The 23,139-nt window shown below is 40.1% G+C and overlaps 3 pseudogenes; 2 read left to right on the forward strand and 1 right to left on the reverse strand.

Moving 5' to 3' along the window:
* Nucleotides 1–5,317: 5,317 nt before the first annotated feature.
* On the reverse strand, nt 5,318–10,087 carry LOC102489860 (WW domain-binding protein 11-like; annotated as a pseudogene).
* Nucleotides 10,088–12,142: 2,055 nt separating this feature from the next.
* LOC102490293 (charged multivesicular body protein 3 pseudogene) lies at nt 12,143–13,179 on the forward strand (annotated as a pseudogene).
* A 1,047-nt stretch (nt 13,180–14,226) lies between these two features.
* LOC102490719 (charged multivesicular body protein 3 pseudogene) lies at nt 14,227–15,983 on the forward strand (annotated as a pseudogene).
* The last annotated feature ends 7,156 nt before the right edge of the window (nt 15,984–23,139 follow it).

A 23,139-nucleotide genomic window follows, 5' to 3' on the forward strand; every position in this document is an offset into this window, starting at 1 on the left:
AAACTTGCTGTGTTTGATAGTGGTGGTGAAGGTCCTAGATCCCACAAAGCCAGTTCTGTGGTTTAAGTCTTGATCCGGCAGCTTGAAAAAAACATGTCGGGTACATGGACACTGCCCAAATCCCGAGAGGAGAATGGAAAAGGAGAATGAAAAAGGGATTGTGGAGTGGCTATCCCCTCGGGGGTTAATTTCTCACTTTCCTTCTCTATCTGTCTCTCTCCAGGGAGCTCATACTCCCTATGGCAAAAATCTTTATTAAAAAAAAAAAAACTATGTTTGCTCAAACATCTCTATCCAAAAATGAGATGGCCCATAGTTTTGTTTTTGGTGCTTTCTTCTTTAATTTCTGAATATTTTTGTTAAATTTGCCTATAATGTAGATATGTGTTTCTTAGAAATTTAAATTTGCCTCCATAGTTTCGTTTTTGGTGCTATCCTAGTTTGGAATCAGTTATACAAGCTTTATAGAATGAATCAGAATGCTTTCTTCTTTAATTTCTGAATATTTTTGTTAAATTTGCCTATAATGTAGATATGTGTTTCTTAGAAATTTAAATTTGCCTCACAAATTTTCTGCACTTGCTTCTTCTTTTCTTTTTTTGAGAGGTTTTTGCTACAGGGTGTGTGCGCTCACAAGAGAGAGAGAGAGACAGAGAGACAGAAGGCAAGAAATCACCCCCCAGGGAGGATGGTCACGCCACAATCCCTTCTCCTCCATTCTCCTCTCTGGATCTTGGGCACGCATGCACATGCGCTCGGCATGTATTTAAGTCATGGGAGTCTGGGACTCAAACCGCGATATCGACTACATGGGAGTCCAGTGACATAGCCATTACGCCAACTGCTGGTCCCTGCACTTGCTTCTTAAGACTACAATTTTTACTACATTTTTCTAAATCTTACTTAATTTTAGTATTTTTTTATTTTGTGGAAAACCATTGTTTCATATGATTTGTTTAAAATTACACATAGTGTATGTATATAATTTTATGCTACCGTCATAAGTGCAGAATGTGTATTATTTTTATTTTTAATAGATTATTTTAAATTTATTACTAATAGATGTTTTAAAACATCTACTAGGAATAAATAAAGTAGAAATTTGTCAAAGTTTTATTAAATGTTCTTTCAAAAATTGAATTCACTTTCTGAACAAAGATCTATATTTTTTGTTTCATTAATGGCCACTTTTGTTATTAATTAATTGTTTCTCTTTTGGGTTTATTTTCATCTTGATTTTGTAACTTTTTAAATTAAAAATATATTTAAAAATTCACTGACTTTTTAAGACATTTACATTTACTAATGAAATATTAAAGGCTATAGATTTACATTGGGCATCTTTTTGGTTAAACCTAACGTGTTTTAAAATGTGATCATTATTTTTTATTTCTATAAAAGTAATCACAGGGTGATTTTCTTTTTAATCTAACAGGTATATAATAAAATATTTTAAAATATTTATGGGAATAGATCATATTTGACTGTTATTTTTTCAATTTCTTACTAAATTTTGTTTAAAGAATGTGACATAAGCATGTATTATATATGTGTATGTAAAAATTTTTCTAAATGCTATAGGGGTATGTACTTGGAGAGAGACGGAGAGAGAGAGAAAGAAAGAGAAAGTGAGAATCAGCACTCAAGGAGGATAGTCATGGCACAATCCCTTCTCCTCTATTTTCCTCTCGGGACTTTGGGAATGCATGGACACACACCCAGTATGCTTTTCAAGCCACGAGGTCTGGAAATTGTACTGCAGAGTCGGCCATGTGGGATACAGCCACCTTAAACACCACACTACTGGCTGGCCCTGCATGCTTTATCACTTTTAGGAGGCTATTATATTTCTTTGTGGCCTTTAAATAGTCCAGACGAATAAAGCTAAATTGTGTTAGGAAATTGGTGAAGATATTTTAGGCTTTTTAAAGGCTTCTTTCTTTCTTTTTATTTTCTTTTCACTTTATTTATTTCTACTATAAGCAAGAGCTACATAGAAAGACAGACAATACCCTCAAGAAGATCGAGATGCTGTAGCCCTTCTGGCTTCAGCCAGCACTGGATCATGGACACACACCAGATATGTTCAAGGAGATCCTGGGCATGAATCCAGAGCCTTCCCACGTGGGTTAGCCCTGCAGAGCATCTTATTTTACTGCTATGTCACCGTCCAGCCCCTAAGACTACTTTGACTCTGAATTAGTACATAATAAGCAATTCAACAGTGCAATAAGGAAGCCTCCTCAGTGGAGAGTATTCGTACAGATAACAAATGGTCACAATCTCACACCTCTTTCCCAAACTTCCTTAGCATCAGTTCCTTAATCTTGTTCCTTCCAAGTCCCTGAACATCCAGCCAAGCTCTCAGGCATTGACCGTGAATTTTTTTTTGTTTTTTTGGAGAGGTTTTCGCTATAGGGTGCGTGGGCTCGCCAGACAGACAGAGAGAGACATAGAGACAGAAAGCGAGAAATCACCCCCAGGGGGGATGGCCACGCCGCAATCCCTTCTCCATTCTCCTCCCGGGATCCTGGGCACGCACGCACGCGCACCCGGCATGAGTTTTAAGTCACCGGGTCCGGGACGCGAACCGCGGTTGACCATGTGGGAGTCCAGTGACATAGCCATTATGCCAACTGCTGGTTCCCTTGACCGTGAATTTATATAGATCCTTACCTCAATCAACCATTGTTCTAGACAAAGTGAGTCGTCTGATCTACAATTTAAAGTTACTCCCATGGGAAGGATTTTCATTTTTCTGAGACCTTCAGGGCTACTTCTGAGTACAGCTATAATCTGCAGTAGTCTGCTTCTAGCCGATGTCATATAATGAGTTAGCAAACTGTAAACTAAGGTTATTTTTTTCCCTTACGAGACAACTAGTCATGAGAAACTCCCAGGAGGTCCTAAGTGGGGACTGAGGGGGAAGTGGCATTGTGGTAGGAATAAGCACAATGGAATTGTGAATCACTGTCTCAGGAAATCATTTTACCTGCAAACCCATTAAAAATGCTCCAGCATTTGCCTTGGTGGATCAGGAAACACAGATTATGGTCAGGTATTCCATTTCTCCTAGCACCCAAAATCAGGCCAAGAACTTTTATTTATTTTAAATTTTGCTACAGGGCATGTACATTTGCCAGAGAGAGAGAGAGCAAGTAAGAAAGCATCGCCCCAAAGGAGTGGGCATGCCTCAGTCTGTTCCCCACCATTCTCTTCTCTGGATTTGGGACATGTATGTATGTCCCACACAGGCGCCTGGGTCAGGTACTCAAACATTACAGTTGGCCACGTGGGATCCAGCCACCTTAGCCACCATGCCACCAGCTGGTTGAAAGAACCTTTTTTTTCCCAGAAGGAAACTAGCTGCTAAGCAGGCAAAATCTGGGCCTTTGTATTTTGTAGACCTTACTCTCTCATTTCCCTAAATAAACTGTTGATCTCATTGACGCCTGAAGAAATACAATTTTCAGCCTAGTCGAGTTTTCATTTTGTCAGTAACGTTCTTTTATTCCATTCAGAAAACAAAACAAAATACCTCATATTCTCAGACTTTTGATATATACAAGGCTATTCATCTGGAAATGTTCTGAAATCAATGGTTGAGGGTAAGAGGAAGAACCCATGAATCCTCAGGCTACCTCACCACGCTACAGACATTAAAGACAGGAAAGCTGCCTTTGGCATCCCAAAACCTCACTGTCACTTTTCTTGTTTTGGTAACTCTGTTGATATTCAGCTGAGGAAATCATGAAATAATTTTTCCACATGTGCCTCTCCTTGGCCTTGACTCAAACCAGTTAACAACCCTCAGAGAGTTGCAGACACTATTTTTTAATCACCAGAGGATGCATGTACTCTCCAGAGGGAGACAGAGAGGGTGAAAGGAAGAGGGGGAAAGCACCCTCCAATGGGGCATGGCCATGCTGCAATCCCCTCTCCTTCATTTCTCCATCGTGTCAGGAATTGGGGCACATATGCACACACGTCCTGAACCCTGTGTGATTTTCAAGCTGTGGAGGCTGGGATTTCAGCTGTAGTCAGCCATGTGGAATCTGGCTATCTTAATCAGTAGGCTATGGGGCCAGCCCAGGAACTCTATTTTTGCAAGCATATCCTACACAGTAAAATATTTATAAATCCCATTGCTATTTACTATTTTGTTCCTTAAACTTTAAAGCATAACCATAAAGTTGAACTATTGCTCTTCCTCCTAAGGTGAAATGACAAGTTTCTTCCTAAGATACCATTTACTTCATGGACACAACTTCTAGTTAAAATTCACCTTAAAGAAAAGTACATAAAAACAACAAGAGATGAATGACAGTTTATATTTTGAAGATGTATAAATGAATTCTCTCTCTTTTTTTTTGGAGAGGTTTTTGCTATAGCGTGCGTGCGCTCGCCAGAAAGACAAAGAGAGACAGAGAGACAGAAAGCAAGAAATCACCCCCCAGGGGGGATGGCCACGCCACAATCCCTTCTCCTCCATTCTCCTCTCAGGATCTTGGGCACGCACGCACACGCACCCGGCGTGAGTTTAAGCCACCGGGTCCGGGACACGAACTGTGGTCGACTATGTGGGAGTCCAACGACATAGCCATTACGTTAATCGCTGGTCCCTAAATGAATTCTCTTTATTCTACTTAAATGCTTGCTTTTTGCATGATCTAACATGGTAATTGAATAGAGAAATTTCATTTGAAATAACAAGAAAAAGATTTAAACACAGATGGAAAAGTCCTTAACATTTTTTTCTTGATGTAGAACTTTTTTTTCATGAAACACTCAAAAGTGTAGGTTAGTGGGACATAATTTTAATCAAAGACGTACACATTTTTGTGCACATGTACTGCCTTGTATTAGGAAATGACACTATGACCCATTTCACAGGTAAAATATTATAAATAATTACAAGAAAATATTAAAAATAACTCAAATACGAAAGACAAGACGAAATAAACTGCTGTTTCAGAAATCTCTACTCCAGTGCCTATTAGAACACAAGAGGAGAGTCAAAACAATTAAGTAACTAAGAGCCCCCTGATCACAACTGTCTGAAGAACTGGAGAAGGGGAAGAAACGGGGAGGGAATGAAAGGGAATGGGTGCTAGCAGCACTGTTTCAATAACCAATCCACTAAATGAAATAGTCCTTATATGAAGAAAAATCTTAACAAGGCTAAATTTGGGCCATTCCTTGACTTAAATTAGAAAAAACCTTAACAGTGAAAATAACTCTTTCAACTAACTTTGAAAGAGCCTCTTTTCCAAGAACCACTGCTGTGAACAGAAGCCTGTTCTGCCATCAAAAGCTGTCACAGTAACCCTTCCATCTCTTTCATGAAAGCTTCATAAATATTGTACCTAGACTGTACTGAGACAGGAGCAGAAGGACCAGGTTAGGAGGATCCTCTGGCAAGAGGCTCAGCAGAAGCATCCTTTCTTTGGGGGAGTAGCCATAGCCCCTTTATTCACCCAATTCTTCAGTGCAGTGGGCACAGATCATGTAATCTCTGCCTTGGGATTAGTGATCTGTGGCTTTGCACTGATGGTTGCTGTGGCTTTCTTCTCAATGGTGGCTGCACTTGTGTCATCCTTTCTGGGTTGCTGGATCAGGTTGGTTGCTTACAACACTTGGATTGGGCAAGAGAACTGGGAGAGAAAGCCCAGGTGGGGAGGGTCAAGAGGAGGCATCAAAGGTAGGCACATCATGCCAGGAGGAGGTGGAGGGATACCTGCAGGTGTAGGGGGAGGTAGCTTTGGTGGGAGTTCTTTAGGAAGCGGACCAGGAAGCAGACCTGGGAGGTGGAACTGGGGGCAGGCCAGAGGTCAACCTGGTGGTAGACCTCAAGTTAAATTCAGGGTAAAAGTCCATAGAGTCCTGGGGTTCTAGTCAGTCTCAGGAATAGAGGAGCTCCTGGAGGAGACCCAGGAGGAAGGTCTGTGGGTGGCTTAGGAGGCCATAAAGGTGGGGCAGGAGAAGGTCTGAGAGGAGGTGGTTCTGGCATGGCAGGTGTCTGTATCTGAGAAGAAGGAACAGATTGTGAAGGTGCCTGCTGCTGTGAAGAAGCAGTGGATGTGCCATCCGAATGAAATTCCTCTTTATGCTGTTTTTGCAATTGCTTTTCTCTACTTGTACATCCTCTGGGTTTTCTGGCCTGCCATTCAAAGCATCATGGCTTATAGAGGAGTCAGTTCCTTCACGTTCTTCTTCCTTGATTTTTCACATATAGCTGCATGTTGTGCACTCGGTCAAGACGCTTTTCTTCATTGTTTTTCCTTTTGCTATCATCACAATGCACAAATTCATCCCCCTCACTTTCTCCATCCGATCTATCACTGTCTCCATCATCAGTACTGTCATTATGTTTATCTTGATCCATGTCCTCAGGATAGCAGTCATCTTCACTGCTGCTGGAAATATCATCACCGTGATCTTGTTGAGAAAGTTTGGGACAATATAACATGTCCTTGTCTTGCCTACAAGGGAGAAGACAAGAGTAAAGCCCACAGAGAAGACTGAGTCCACCATGAAAGCTGAGATCTAGTGATTTCAGAGATAAGAGCAACGAAAATGTTCTGCTGAGAATCTACCCTGGTAGAGCCCCTGTATCTCTTTCTCTGTCCTTTTCTGCTTCTCTGTCTCTATCTTTTCTTTTTTTTAAATTTTTCTTTTAAAAAATTTTTTAAGATTAAGTTTTTTCTTGACTCTGAAATCCTCTTTTATCTTGGTAACAATCCTCTCCCCTTCTCCCCTCCCATCTAGGCAAAAAGAAGGCAGGCCAGAAGAAGACTGAGTCCACCAGGATAGCTGAGATGTAGTAATTTTGCATGGTGTACAAGCAAGCTTCACAGTTTTCATTTTTTAAATAATTTACAAACAAATATTTTTTTTTTGCTTTATCCATTTTTCTCTTATTTTTTCTTTCTCTGTTTCTCTGTTTTCTTATCCTTTTTCTTTTTCCTCATCACTTTGCTGCTCAACCTTTATCTACTGAGTGTCTAGACAAGTCTAAGTGAAAGTTGCCAAAATCTGAAAACTATTTGGGTCCTCATATTCCTCAATTCCCACTGTATCTAAGACACAAAGGAAGAAAACCACAACACCAAAGATTTTGCAGATCACATCCTCCTGTGAGCCTCAGATCACTCAGACTGATTTTCTAAAAATTAGAAAGAAACAAATAACCCATCAGATGACTAGAAATCACTACAGGGTTGCAAGAGAGATGCAAAACCAAGGAAATACCTAACCACCAATGGGAAAAAAACCAAACAAACAAAAAACTCCTCATCATCCACAGACAGTACAATGGAATTCATGAAAATATATGATAAAGAATTTAGAGTATTCATAGTGACAAAACTAACAGAGATGGAAGAGAAGAGAGATAATGAAAACCAGAAGAAAAATGCCGATGAGTTCCAGGAGGTGAGGAATTTCTTGCGAGAGCTGAAAGAGGAAATACACACCATTAAAAAAGAATCAAATGGAACTATTGGAAATGAAGGCTATAATACAGGAAGTCAAAGCCTCCTTTGAAAGTATTAAAAGCAAACTAGATCATACAGAAAACTGAATCTCAGATGTAGAAGATAGAATCACTGGACTGGTAAAATCCACCATGAAGATTGAGAAAATAGCCCAAAAAAGTGAGAGTAATATAAGAGAAATACTAGATACCATTAAATATCCAAACATCTGGTTAATCCGTGTCCCCAAAGGTGAAGAGACTAATAATAAGACCATTGACAATCTATTCCATGAAATCATGGAAGAAAACTTCCCAAACCTAGAGAGGCATTCAAAGATCCAGACGCAAGAAATATAAAGGAGCCCAAATAGGATCAGTGCAAGAAGATCTTCTCCAAGGCACATTATAGCCAAAATGACCAAAACCACAGACAAAGACAAAGATACTCAGACTGGCAAGAGAGAAACGTCATGTTACCTACAAAAGATATCCTATCAGGCTAACAATGGACCTCTCATCAGAAACAATGCAAGCAAGGGAAGAATGGGAAAATATATTCAGTGTTGAGTGAAAAACAATTTCAACCAAGAATACTATATCTGGCAAAATTATCCTTCATATGGGAAGAGAAGACAAGAGCATTCACAGATAAACAAAACCTGAAAGAATTTACCAACACCAGACCAGCTCTCCAAGAAGTTCTGAAAGGAGTGCTATCCCAGGAAAACTAAAGTCAGACACACAGAAATAAGAGTTCTAAAACAACTAAGGTTAATTGTAGGGACAAGTCTAGAGTTGAATGTTATCTTCCAGAATTTAAACAGAGAGATCAGACCACAGCAGAAGATAAAATACATGAGTATGAACTGGTAAAATAGAATTTTATGACTTTTGACTGCTCTTCTATGTTTTGCTTTCCAGTGTTAAGGAGTTTTGTCATTTCTCTAGTTGTGGACAGGTCCGTGTAACTACTATTCGAACAGAATCCTAATCTGTTTCCTGGCTTTAAGTATTAAGCAAAGTTCTCTTAATATTCTTTGACTTTGATTTATTAAAGCTAAAACTGCCTTTCTTGAAATTAAAAAGGTATATATGTATTTTTAAAATTATTTATTTTATTTTATTTATTCATTCATTTTTTTAAAAATTTGACCAGAGAGAGACAGAGGGTGAGAGTGAGAGAGAGGAAATCTTCCTTCCTTGAAATTAAAAAAATGTATTTAAAAATACCTCTTTAGTAACCACAGTAAACTGTATAGCCTCAGTTATGTGCTATTTCATAGTATATTCATTCTACCCAGAGTTTCATGCCTTAGGTCAACGTTTGTTCACAAATATGTATATATCAGCTGAACTTACTATTGAAAGTAGTTAGATAAATTAAGATATTTTGTGAATCAATATAATGTGGGAAAGAATAAAGGAGTGGAAAGCAACTGCAGATACCAGAGACAGGGTGGGAGGAGGATAGGAAATGGCAGAGGGTGAGAAATAGGGGGAAAAATATATACATGTGTGTGTAAATATATATATATATAAATATATATGAAACAAAAAATTATTTGTCGATGACAACATGTATGATTAAGTCACTGTACAGTGTATTCTGGTTGGAAAATCACATTTTATATGCTGTGGTGAAGATGTCCAGTGAAAGTACGTAAAATAAACAAAAGTAAATAATTTTTTTTAAAGTTAAAAAAATAATAAAATAAAATAAAGCCCACATTACACCCATACATCTGCAAAATTCTAGAAGAAGGTGGACCAGGGAGAGACTCAGGATGTTTTCTGCTCAGAGGCAAACATGGAACACCATGTCCAAGAAGAGGAAGCCAGATTGGAGATCCATACCTCTTAAGGTGACTAGGCCCCAGGAAGTGGAATGTCCTGGATCAAGATGTTGGAAGGAGCATGTGGCGTATCTGGAAAAGGAATACCGTCCACATGCTGAGCATTCTTTTTTTTTTTTGGAGAAGTTTTTGCTATAGGGTGCGTGCGCTTGCCAGACAGAGACAGAGAGACAGAAAGCGAGAAATCACCCCCTGGGGGGGGATGGCCATGCCGCAATCCCTTCTCCTCCATTCTCCTCTCAGGATCTTGGGCATGCATACGCGCCCGGCGTGAGTTTAAGCCACCGGGTCCGGGACGTGAACTGCGGTTGACTACATGGGAGTCCAGCGACATAGCCATGAAGCTAACTGTTGGTCCCAACATGCTGAGCATTCTTGACGGCATTAAAATACTGGCTAAGTTGAGCACTCTTCCCTTCATATTCTAATTCTAGCTTTCTCAATTCTTTATAAATATCTGGATTCTCTTTTTCATACAGTTGTAGAATACATTCAAAGGTTACATGCAGGGTCTTATGCATGTCTTTCAGTACTTTATCATTTAATTGCAGGTGTTGAACTGGATTAAAATCCAGTTTTTATCCAGTTTTTCCATGTCACAGGTAATCTGGGATTTCTCATTTTTAAACTGCAGCTAGTATCATCTTGCACTTTTTTTTATTCTTTAAAATTCTCTCTTCCAGGATTTTTTGGGGGCTTGGTCTGTGAGGTTTATAAATTTCTCACTCTTGGTGGATGATATTGATCTCTATCCCATGTTGACAATGTATATGGCTCACTTATTCATAAAATAAACAAATAAGTAAATAAGCACTTGTGCTCCGTGGTCCCTGAGAAGCAGTGAGGGGATGCTTCTTGGTCTCTTTTACTTCCCAGGGACCTTCACCTCAGTCTGTCAGTGAACTATCCAGCCACCACCATCTTGAGTCTCATGCCCTTCTGCCATCCTTACATCACTTCCCACCCCACCAGCAACCATCTCTTCAAAAGTCCTTACTATTTTTTAAGGTTACTTTTTTTAAAAGCTATCTTTTTTTATTTGTACTTTTGTCATGTTAAAGGAAAAGATTTAAATGTTCTGGGAAAGGATATGAGAAGTTCCTGATCAGGATAAAAAGCTATCTTTTTTTATTTGTATTTTTGTCATGATAAAGGAAAAGATTTAAACGTTCGGGGAAAGGATATGAGAAGTTCCTGATCAGGAGAGGGATAGCAGGCCCTTTAGTAGCTATTCTCCACCTGAAGCCCCCTGCCCAGTCTAGGGTCTGGGAGGCAAGGATGATTCAGCCCCTGTACCCTCAACCTGATTCTGCAGTCTTAGAGTTAGAATAAGCAGAGGGATAGTAGGCCCTTTAGCATTTAAACCCCTGCCCAGTCTAGGGTTCAGGAAGTAGAGGGCTGATTCAGTACCTGAACCTCCATCTTGATCTTGGATAAGGATGTACATGCACCTGGCATGACTGTCAAGCTGCCAGGTCCAGAACTTGAACCATGGTCAGCCATGTGGGAGTCCAACACCTTACCCACTATGCCACCTGCTAGGTGATATCACCACCTGATAGGTGATATTAAATGATTGGCCTTGTGTTCTCTCGGCAAGAGAAATGTAGAGGAATTAATCTCTTGGATTCTTGGGATTTATTCACAAGATTCTGGATGCTTCTTCTATATGGTTTCAAGGAAGCTAGGAACACATATTCTGGCTAATTCTGTTCATTTCAGAGTTTGAGATGATGGATTCAAGCACAAAATCATGAATTGTATTACTACTTAAATGAAAAAGCAGATGAGATTTTTACTGGGAAGTGAATCGTCTTTTTGGGAGGAGTGAAAGTGGAAAATCCATTAGAACTATGACAAATTCAAAGTTAAGAATAAAATAAAGGGTCACAAAATGTCAGAGTGACTAAGGCACTGGACTTCCACATGACTGACCATGGCTTGAGTCCCTGACTCATCATCTTTGAAAGTATGCCAAGAGCATTATCGTGCATGCCCAAAATCACAAAAGGAGAATGGAGGAGACCATCCCCCAGGGAGTGATCTCTCACTTTCTCTGTTCTCTGGTAAGTGCATGTACCCTATAGCAAAAATCTCTCCAAAAAGAAGAAGAAAATAAAATAAAACCAGTGCCTCTAAGGGTCAGATTTACTCAATAGCTCTGTTTTTTTACCAAAAAAAAAAAAGGTTTTTTTTTTTTTTTTAATACACACACACACACATACATTTTAGGTCAAGTTGGTAAATAAATATGAATTTTTGAGTCCCTTGCCAAAGTTAATGCTGGAGAAATTAAAGAAGAACAAAAACATGGGTTTAATAATAACATAAATAACATGGATAAGCCTCTTTGGAGACTGTCATGGGCCTGGGGTTGCGCTAAGAGCTTGTCTCTGTTTTGGTTGTTGGACTGTGTCTCTCTTTAGTACTTCTTGGCACCTCTCCTTTCATAGTGCCAGAAAAAGCCATCATTCTATTCAACTGGAAGAATCATATGACTCATTTTCTTTTTATCTGCCAGAGTTGCATCACGCAGCAGCTGTGTAATTCCTAGTCGTACAATTCAATCTCAATAGTTATCAACTCATGACTAACCTGTTCCGTTTTACACTCTTATTTACTTATCTCCACCCCAGATTATTCTAGAGCAAATCTCATACATCACGTCCTTTCACTCATAAATACTTCAGTATTTATATGTAAAGAAGATAAAAAGGACTCTGCAAACTATAGGAATTAAAATGTCATCATTTTGCAACTATTAATGACCTAAAGTACCTAAGCAATTACCAGCAATGGCTACTAATAGCACATGAAAGGCAACACCGTCTCTGCCAGCCTGCCGAGGTGGCTGCTAGTGACCTGCCTGGGTGCAGGAAAGGGAAAGCCAAAGAGGACAAGATGAGTTCAGTTCACCATTGGGCTGTTTGGAAAAATCCAGGAGAACCTGCCCAAAGAGCTGGTCAATTAGTAGTTATTGAAGATAAGAAAGGAAATGAGAGTTACTGACAGGTAAATAGGTAAGTAAGAGATATCCAAAAGGAAGAAGAAATGAAAAGATATGTCAAAGATACTGCGAAGAAGGGTCAGAAAGATGTCTGTGTGGTCTGGCCAAAGGAGGGATGATGAGGACAAGTTCTATGCATCCAGTGGGCACATGAAGAACCAGCGTGCTGTCTTGAGAGTGACTGGCTCCCTGCAGAAGAGCACAGAAATGATGAAGGTCATGCAGAATCTTGTTTTTTATTTTTTTATTTTTTTTAGGGAGGTTTTTGCTATAGGGCGCATGCGCTCGCCAGACAGACAGACAGAGACAGAGAGACAGAAAGCGAGAAATCACCCCCCAGGGGGGATGGCCATGCCGCAATCCCTTCTTCTCCATTCTCCTCTTGGGATCTTGGGCATACACGCACACGCGCCCGGCATGAGTTTAAGCCACCAGGTCCGGGACTAGAACCGCGGTCGACTACATGGGAATCCAGCGACATAGCCATTACGCTAACTGCTGGTCCCTCATGCAGAATCTTGTGAAGATCCCAAATATCCAGGCCACCCTGCAAGACTGTCCAAAGAGATAACAAAACCCAGGATCATAAAAGAGATGTCAGAGGACACTTTCAAAAGCATGAACAATCAGGAAGAAATGGAGGAAGAAGCATAAATGGAAATGACAAAATTCTGTTTGAAATGACAGCGGGGGCCTTGGGCAAAGCACATAGTAAAATTACCAAAGCCCTTCCAGAGCATGAAACTCCTGGGGCCATGGCTTCTCAGAAGGTGAAGAAGAAAAAGAGGCCTGGAGACCACGTAGCCCCAGCTGACCACAATCTGCAGCAAGGGGAATCCTAGCTGGGCCCTCCGGCTTTCCTTATGGCCCTCCCACTGAGGGTATGCATGCTCCTCTAAAGAGCTGCCACCTTACCTGTGCTTTGCACTACTTCTCTAGCACAAGGAATTGCATTTTGGGGAAGGTTCTCTGCTAATATTTCTTCACTCTCTGATCAGGTTCTGGGATCTCAAAGGGATTGTTCTTATGAAGGTAGTGTAATTAAGTGCATCATATTTAGGACTATAACCAGAAGTATCTTATTGGGAGAAGGCACTTCTGAGAATGAAGTTGATTGCTTGAATGTTAAGGACTAGTTTTTTTGGTTTTGCCTGTAAAACACTATATGAGTGGATTTTAATAAATGTCTGCTTTAACACTTTAAAAAAAGGAGAGAGGAATCAGCAGGTGGTGCAGTGGTTAAGGAGCTGGACTCCCCCATGGCTGACTGTGGTTTGAGTCCCAGACCTGGCGGCTTGCTTTTTCACTTTCCCTCTCTCTCTCTCTGTCCCTCTCTGGTCAAATTAAATAATAATAATGATAATAAACAATGATAAATATGATTAAATCAATAATTCTTTTAGAAAAGGGAGAGAGATACAACACAACACATGAATTTACGAATGGTATACTCCTGGTATACTTCAACGTGTTCCTCTGTTCTCTGTGTTCCTTAAAAATCGACAGCTGGGGGACCAGCAGTTAGTGTAATGACTTTGTCGCTGAACTCCTATGTAGCCGACTGCAGTTCAAGTCCTGGACCCAATGGCTTAAACTCATGCCAGGCACATGTGTGTGCATGCCCAAGATCCCAGAGGAGAATGGAGGAAAAGGGATTGTGGCATGGCCATTCCCCCTGGGGGGTAATTTCTCGCTTTCTATCTCTCTGTCTCTCTCTGTCTTTCTGGCAAGCACATGTGCCCTATAGCAAAATCCTCTAAAAGTTGGGTAACACCTTTAAAATTCTGAATACAATAAATGTCAACTTATAATTCTATATTTAGCAAAAATGTTTTTTAATAATGAATTCCAAACAAACAGATTTTCACATCAGACTTGTGCTATAACAAATGGGACAGGAAGTTCTTCAGGGTAAGGGAAATGACACCAGAAGGAAACCCAGACTCAGGGAAGATGACGAACATGAGAAATGGCAGGTCTCTGGTTAAATGCAAATGACAGCGTGTTTCTTCTTACGCTTTTCCACTTACTTAAAGTACATATGTAACTGTTTAAAACTAAAATTATAACCTTTTCTTGTGGGGTTTGTAACCCATGTAAATATATTAAATATAACACCTATGCCATATAAAATGGCCATGGTTTAGAGGTCTACATGGCTGTAAAAGTTCTGTCTTTGCATACATTGTTAATAGAAAATACTGTGAAACGTTAGGGATATAATCTCAAGGGTAACCGCTATGCCTATAATGAGATAAAACGCTGGGTCATCCCATGGCACATTGGTTAAGGTGGCCGGATCCCACATGACAGACAGTGCAGTTTGAGTTCTGGATTCATTGGCTTGAGAAACATGCCAGGTGTGTGTGTGTGTGTGTGCACATCCAGACTCCCAAAAGGATATAGAAACAGAGAAGGGATGGCAGCATAATCATCCTCTCTCCCCCAGGGATGTTTAAAACAACAACAACAACAACAGCAACCTAAAGCAAACCAAACCAACAGCTAACAGAAAAATTAAAATGTCATCATTTTGCAACTATTAATGACCTAAAGTACCTAAGCAATTACCAGCAATGGCTACTAATAGCACATGAAAGGCAACACCGTCTCTGCCAGCCTGCCGAGGTGGCTGCTAGTGACCTGCCTGGGTGCAGGAAAGGGAAAGCCAAAGAGGACAAGATGAGTTCAGTTCACCATTGGGCTGTTTGGAAAAATCCAGGAGAACCTGCCCAAAGAGCTGGTCAATTAGTAGTTATTGAAGATAAGAAAGGAAATGAGAGTTACTGACAGGTAAATAGGTAAGTAAGAGATATCCAAAAGGAAGAAGAAATGAAAAGATATGTCAAAGATACTGCGAAGAAGGGTCAGAAAGATGTCTGTGTGGTCTGGCCAAAGGAGGGATGATGAGGTCAAGAAAGGATGTGGACGAGTTCTATGCATCCAGTGGGCACATGAAGAACCAGCGTGCTGTCTTGAGAGTGACTGGCTCCCTGCAGAAGAGCACAGAAATGATGAAGGTCATGCAGAATCTTGTTTTTTATTTTTTTATTTTTTTTAGGGAGGTTTTTGCTATAGGGCGCATGCGCTCGCCAGACAGACAGACAGAGACAGAGAGACAGAAAGCGAGAAATCACCCCCCAGGGGGGATGGCCATGCCGCAATCCCTTCTTCTCCATTCTCCTCTTGGGATCTTGGGCATACACGCACACGCGCCCGGCATGAGTTTAAGCCACCAGGTCCGGGACTAGAACCGCGGTCGACTACATGGGAATCCAGCGACATAGCCATTACGCTAACTGCTGGTCCCTCATGCAGAATCTTGTGAAGATCCCAAATATCCAGGCCACCCTGCAAGACTGTCCAAAGAGATAACAAAACCCAGGATCATAAAAGAGATGTCAGAGGACACTTTCAAAAGCATGAACAATCAGGAAGAAATGGAGGAAGAAGCATAAATGGAAATGACAAAATTCTGTTTGAAATGACAGCGGGGGCCTTGGGCAAAGCACATAGTAAAATTACCAAAGCCCTTCCAGAGCATGAAACTCCTGGGGCCATGGCTTCTCAGAAGGTGAAGAAGAAAAAGAGGCCTGGAGACCACGTAGCCCCAGCTGACCACAATCTGCAGCAAGGGGAATCCTAGCTGGGCCCTCCGGCTTTCCTTATGGCCCTCCCACTGAGGGTATGCACGCTCCTCTAAAGAGCTGCCACCTTACCTGTGCTTTGCACTACTTCTCTAGCACAAGGAATTGCATTTTGGGGAAGGTTCTCTGCTAATATTTCTTCACTCTCTGATCAGGTTCTGGGATCTCAAAGGGATTGTTCTTATGAAGGTAGTGTAATTAAGTGCATCATATTTAGGACTATAACCAGAAGTATCTTATTGGGAGAAGGCACTTCTGAGAATGAAGTTGATTGCTTGAATGTTAAGGACTAGTTTTTTTGGTTTTGCCTGTAAAACACTATATGAGTGGATTTTAATAAATGTCTGCTTTAACACTTTAAAAAAAGGAGAGAGGAATCAGCAGGTGGTGCAGTGGTTAAGGAGCTGGACTCCCCCATGGCTGACTGTGGTTTGAGTCCCAGACCTGGCGGCTTGCTTTTTCACTTTCCCTCTCTCTCTCTCTGTCCCTCTCTGGTCAAATTAAATAATAATAATGATAATAAACAATGATAAATATGATTAAATCAATAATTCTTTTAGAAAAGGGAGAGAGATACAACACAACACATGAATTTACGAATGGTATACTCCTGGTATACTTCAACGTGTTCCTCTGTTCTCTGTGTTCCTTAAAAATCGACAGCTGGGGGACCAGCAGTTAGTGTAATGACTTTGTCGCTGAACTCCTATGTAGCCGACTGCAGTTCAAGTCCTGGACCCAATGGCTTAAACTCATGCCAGGCACATGTGTGTGCATGCCCAAGATCCCAGAGGAGAATGGAGGAAAAGGGATTGTGGCATGGCCATTCCCCCTGGGGGGTAATTTCTCGCTTTCTATCTCTCTGTCTCTCTCTGTCTTTCTGGCAAGCACATGTGCCCTATAGCAAAATCCTCTCCAAAAAAAAAAAAAAATCGACAGCTGGAATCAAAGGCTTGGTTAAACTCAAGCTCAATCTATTCGGTAAGGCAGTGTTATATTCTTCTATTAGATGACATCTAAAGTCTGGTCATCTCTTTTCATGATGGATAAATGTTCAATGCCTTGACTCATTAATTATTGTGAGTTCCAAAATGGTGGCATTTTAATCGTACAATTTATTTGTCCCTTATAAACTGAGATATCTTTATTAAGAGATACTGGTTCTCACATAGTGTTTCATTTCCAAGTAACACTTTCCCTAAGAACGGCAGGACATATGCCAGATTCTTCCAACTTACTAGTTATCAACATAATAAACTTGCACCCTAAGATAACTCTCCCAAAGAGAGTGAATCAATTTTTATGACCTAACTATGAACTCATGAATTTAAATAAAAGTGCTATATATACTAATGTATATATGTATCAGTCCATTAGAATTATTCCTGTTGATACTCACCTGGCACTATCAACCAAAGGGAGACTTCAAATTAGATTTTGATATGACCCGAGAAGTAGTTGATAGCTTCGTTGTTTTTTTTTTTTTTTTTTAAGAATTATTTTATTTAACTTTATTTTTTTAAAAAATTGACCAGAGAGAGACAGGGTGAGAGAGAGAGAAAGAGGGAAAGTGAGAAAGCAAGCTGTCAGGTCTGGGACTCAGACCATGGTTGGCCATGTGGAAGTACAGGGCCTTAACTGCTATGCCACCTGCAGGCCCCTTGATAGCTTCTTTACAATCTTGCTATCTTGTTCAGGATCGTCTTGTGCATTTCTGGCCCCAGTTAGGAAACTGGTCATTTTTCTAAGAAACCTAACTTTCTCTTAGAGGGAAATTAGTATTTCAAAACCACAATTTATATTCTAAGCATGCTCATTTCTCAGCTGAGGAATCACTTTGAGATGATCTCTTTTTTGTTGTTGTTTAATTTTATTTATTTTATTTATTAATTTATTTTTCATTTTACCAGACAGGGGCAGAAAGAGAGAAAGTGAGAAAGTAAGCTGCCAGGTCTGGGACTTGAATCACGGTCAGCCATGTGGGAGTCCAGCACCCTTAACCACCATGCCACTTGCCAGCTCAAAGAATCATTTTAAAAGATAAATACTTAATAAAGTCATACCAGTATTTCTCATTCATATTAACAGGCTATGAAGAAGTCAAAATTGTGATACAAATGCAACTTTTAAAGAGACTTATTCACTTCTTTCTTTCATGAGGAGGAGAGACAGGAAGAGAGAGATGCGCACAACCAACAGGCTCTCCACACTGTAATTTATCCCCAACTTCAGCCAGCCCTCATCATTGTCATGGGCATGCCTGGCTATGAACTCACAGCCTTCCCATGTGGATCTGCCTCAGAGAACATGAGTTACTGCTACACCACTGTCTGGCCCCAACAAATGCATTTGCATTAGCATAAGAACACTAATTCTTTCCTTGCTTCCTTTTTCCTAAAAGCATTTCCACTAACTTATCCATATCAATAGTGCTCAGATTGTTTATAGAAAACTACTGAGGACCAGCAAGTGACAGGAGGCTAAGGCACTGGATCCCTCATGGCTGGCTGTGTGGTCCGAGTCCCAGACCTGTTGGCTTGAAAACAAGCTAGGCGTATGTGCGTGCTTGGTCAAAATCTGGAGAGGAAACTGGTGAAGGGAGCATGAACATCCTCCCTGGGGTATGATTTCTCACTTTCTCTCTTTCTCTGGCAAGCACACATGCTCTACAGCCAAAAAAAAAGGGGGGAGGGTGGAGAAAAAGAAAAAGAAAACTTTTGACTTTATCATTCACTATTTTCATGTGTGGAAAGAGTATAGTATCAAATAATATTTTTTTTTTGGAGAATTTGGAAATAGTTTCATTTTTCAGTAGTCTTTTTCTTACAAAATTTAGATTGTCAAAACTGACTTTGGTGGTGTTCCTATATTCTATATAGTACCTTTGTTCTTGGTATCACACAGCCATTCAGCTTAGGGCCAGTAACAACCGCACTGCAGGCATGATCTCCAGGCAAGTCTTTAGTGAATTCCCTTTTATCCCAAAGGGAAGAGTCTTAGCTCCTATCTCTATCTTTTCTAAAATTCACAATCTGCCAGAATAAAGACAGCTGATAAAGTTCCAATTTGCAGTAAACCAAGGTGAAGATGTTTATAGTCTTTTTTTGTTATGTATTTTGTCATATTTCAAAAATTATTAAAATGGTACTCTTCTTGCCTCCGTTTCTACTCATGAGCTAATAGATACCAAGGAGCCAGCAGCGGTGTGCACCTATAATCCCAGCCCCTCGCGAGGCTGAGGCACGAGAAATGGGAGTTTAAGAGGGTAGACATCAGATACCAAAGTATAAAACCAAGCGTTTAATGACCTTTTCTATAATACCTAATTCTCTTCCATATATTTTTCATTGAAAACTCATAGCCTTATGAAATGTTTACTAACATAGCTGCGTATTACTGAGGGAAAAAATGAGGCCATAGTTTTTATGACTTGCTCAGTTTCTCCAGCAGATTCCTTTCATTCTTCAGTCTCTAGCTTGACAGAAACATACTTTGAGTAATTTTTGTGATGATTAGTATCATTTTTTGTAAAATTTTGCTATAGGGTGTGTGTACTCACCAGAGACAGAAAGGGCAAAAGAAAGGAAGAGAGAGAAAGAGAATGAGAAAGCACTCCCAAGGTGAAAGAAAGCCACACTGTAAACCTTTCTCCTCCATTTTTCTCTCAGGGTTCTGGGCACACATACAGGTACCTGACACATTCTTCAAGCCACCAAGTCCAGGACTTGAACCACACAGTTGGCCATGTGAGATCCAGCTACCTTAATCACCACACCACCAGTTAACACAGTGATGACTGGTATCTTGCACAGATGTTCATCTGCTATTCTGTTCTAAAGAGAGTGGACGCAGCATGAGCCACAAACTTAAGAATACAAAAATCCTGAATACCTTCACTGGAGAGGTTGAGCTTTCATCCCTAGGAAAACAGTTTTCAGAAACATCCCTATGAAAGGCATATTAGTCCATTACTTATAGCTATTATTTTATGGAAAAGAGGAGAACTTTAAGTCAAGATTAGTAGACAGCATGTGTCTGAGACATACATTTTCTTTCTAAAAGAGACACAGTCGTGCAAGCAGACTCGTAAATGGCACTTGTTTTCTGAGCATGAAGAAGATGGCTAAAAGTAGAATAAGCCTTTATTTCCCCATATGGTCAATCTGGAATGTAATGTACATTTCATTTTAAGAAAGTTTACTTGTGGGTGGAAAGAAGTAAGCAAGAATGTAAAGTAGATTTTTGTCTATAAATCTGCAATAGAAATGAGTCCTTTTTTCCCCATAACTTTAAATAATGACTAAAATTTCTTAATTCTGTGGGTTTTCTGATCAAGCTGGGAGTAGGCTGCTTCTCAAACCACTGTAAGCATTACTGTAGCTCAAGATTGAGCTCAGCTGAACTCATCTGCAAGTGCTCTTTGCTGGGGAAACTGATGACCTAAACTAGGCCATGTGACCAAATCTCAGGCAACTGGCGCTTTGTTGAAGACTTCTCTCTAAGATGCAGTTACCACATATTTCAACAAAAAAATTGCTCACAGCTAAAATCAGTTTCAGAGCCAGCTGGTGGGGTGGTGGTGAAGGCGCTTGATCATACAAGGCCAACTTCACAGTTTGAGTCTCAAACCCAGTGACTTGAAAATCACACTGGGTTCACATGCCTGTGTCTTCAAAATTCCAAGAGAACAATGGAGGAGACAGGATTGAGGTGTGGTCATTTCCCCTGGGGGTTGGGGGGATTCTCACTTTCTCTCTCTCTCCTCTCTTTGTCTAGCAAGCACACATATCTCATAGCAACAACAACAAAAAAATTAAAATCAAATTAGTTTCAGAATACTGTTTTAGTCAACTCTTTTTCTTTCATTTGTTTCCTTCCAGCTTTATTGAGGAATAATTGACAAATAAATACAGTACATATTTAACATGTACAATGTGGTGTTTTAATATATTTACATATTGTGAAATGATTTCCACAATCAAGCTAATTAACATATCCATATTCTTAAGATCTACTCTTAGATAATTTGTTTTTTTAAGAATTATTTAATTTAATTTAATTTTATTTATTTATTATTATTATTTTTTAGTTTGACCTGACAGAGAGAGACAGAAAGAAAGAGAGAAAGTGAGAAAGCAAGCAGCCAGGTCTGGGACTGAAACTGTGGTCGGCCATGTGGGAACACTAACCACTACAATACCTGCTGGTCCCTCTCTTAGAGAATTTCAAGAATAAAGCACATTATAGCTAGCACATTATAGCTACCATGAAGTACTTTATAGCCACCATGAAGAATGCTAAGTCTCCAGAATGTATTCATCTTATGACTGCAATTTTGTACCCTTTAACTAACATCTTATCTCCCCCGTCTCCCAACCCCTTGTAACCACGGTCTCTATGTCAATGAGTTTGATTTGATTTCAAATTTAACATATAAATGAGATTGTGCACTATTTACCTTGGTGTGTCTCAACTATTTTGCTTGGCATCATTTACTTTAGATTCATCTTATTGCTGCAAATGACAGGATTTCCATCTTTAAGGCTTAAGGCTTTAAGGCTTGCTTACTAATATCCCATGATATTTACATAATAAAATTTCCTTTCCTATTCATCTGTCAACAGACAGTATATTTTTATATACTGAACATTTTGGATAATGCTGCAACTGTGAGTGTGTAATATCTTTTCAAGTGTTGCTTATCAGTGTTTTCTAATAGCTTACTTCACTTTCTTAAAGCAATTATTTTGAATTCTTTGTCAAGTAAATTGTAGATTTTTATTTTTTAGGTCAGTTATTGGGAAATTTTGTTCCTCTGGTGGTAACATATTTCCTTGTTTTGTTTTGTTTTTCTTTCTTTCTTGTGTTCTGTTTTGTTTTGTTGCTGTGCAACATGGGGCAGCTGATGGAGCAGTTGCCCCTTGGAGACCTTACAGGCCAGTTTTGGTGGGGAAAGACTTTCATCTACTGGTGAATGTGAAGGTGCTGGCTGGGTAGGGTGTTGTGATTCCTGCTATGATGAGAACACAGTGGCATAGTCTCTGCAGTTACCAGCTAAATTCAACACCAGTGAGGACTTTATGAGTCCCCAACACCACTGTGGTTGTCTGCAGTCACAAGAAGGACTATTGAGTCTTCGGTGGTGAAGGATGCTGGGATTCTCCTCATCTCTTGTTTTTCTCTGAGGAAAGTCAGGACCAAGGAAATCTCTCTTGTTCCCAGGCCCTGTTTGTGACACTCTCATGGTGGAGGTGGCTCCAGTGCCTGATGCACAGCATCCATGGAGTGGCTACAAGGCTGGAGTCCGGAAGATAGACATGAAGCAACGTCTGGAGATGATGAGGTATTATTCCTTTCCATTAAGGGAGAGATATTTTCTTGGTTTCTCATGTTTCTTGTGCCTCTGTGGTTGTTTCTGGTCATTCTGTGACAAAATCTCTCCTCCACAGTGCTTAGCAATGTGATATCAACAGTAAGATTAGGAGTTCAGATTCATAGAAAGAAATTTCTTTGTTAAAGCAGGAGGATCAAAAAACAAAAAAAGCAGGAGGGTCAATAAGCATTGAGAATTTCAATGACTCTATAAGGATTCAGATGCTTGGCTACTGTGCACTGAGGCCTATCTAGACATTAAATGTGTGGAGAGTGAAGCTTAGAGTGAGAAAGATTTAAAAATACAGGGAACCAGCAGTTAGCGTAATGGCTATGCCACTGGACTCCCATGTAGTCGACCGCAGTTCACGCCCCAGACCCGGTGGCTTAAAACTCACGCTGGGCGCGTGTGCGTGCTTGCCCAAGATCCCGCGAGGAGAATGGAGGAGAAGGGATTGCGGCGTGACCATCCCCCCTGGGGGTGATTTCTCGCTTTCTGTCTCTATGTCTGTCTCTGTCTGTCTGGCGAGCACATGCGCCCTATAGCGAAAAACCTCTCAAAATAAATAAATAAATAAATAAATAAAAATGATTTAAAAATATAAGCAAAAAGCAAAAAGAAAACCACTAGAAAATACTACCAAAAAAGATAGAAAATGAAAACCGCACGGCGTGAACACATCTCAGCTTTAAAATGACTTCTGAAATTAACAAGTAAAAGAAAAGGTCAAAGCTAAGGAGAGGTGCTTGAAAAATTTTTTAAAAAATTAAAAAATTTAAAGG

This window comes from Tupaia chinensis, unplaced genomic scaffold (genome assembly GCF_000334495.1).
Source record: "Tupaia chinensis unplaced genomic scaffold, TupChi_1.0 Scaffold000183_1, whole genome shotgun sequence".
In the NCBI taxonomy this organism is placed as follows: Eukaryota; Metazoa; Chordata; class Mammalia; order Scandentia; family Tupaiidae; genus Tupaia; species Tupaia belangeri.